A 435-nucleotide genomic window follows, 5' to 3' on the forward strand; every position below is an offset into this window, starting at 1 on the left:
TAAAACAAGCATCGGCAAGCGCATCCATCGAAAATCGCGCAAGCCAAAGCAGTAGGAAATTGGGTGAAATCGGTGGTTGAGATACCCATGCTCTCAAAAGCGGCACTAGATCATGTTATTCAAGGGCATTTCATAACATAAAATAATATTAGAACTATTGCTGCCATCTAGGCCAGAAACTTTTTATTATAATTTTCAAGACGGACAGCTGTGTTACAATGTATTATTATTGTTGTTCTTGTTGTTGTTGCTGTTGTTGTTGTTTTGTTGGGGGTGGTCATTTGTTGTTGTTTTTTGGGGGGGAGGGGGGAGGGGGAGGGGGGGAGGGGGGAGGGATATTATCAACTCCCCACGACCTACATTCAGTACGGTACATCTCATCTCTGTTGAATTCTGGATCGACTCGCGGAGTTTTACGGCACTTGTAACACAAAC

Source organism: Aplysia californica, unplaced genomic scaffold, assembly GCF_000002075.1.
Source record: "Aplysia californica isolate F4 #8 unplaced genomic scaffold, AplCal3.0 scaffold00153, whole genome shotgun sequence".
Classification (NCBI taxonomy): Eukaryota; Metazoa; Mollusca; class Gastropoda; order Aplysiida; family Aplysiidae; genus Aplysia; species Aplysia californica.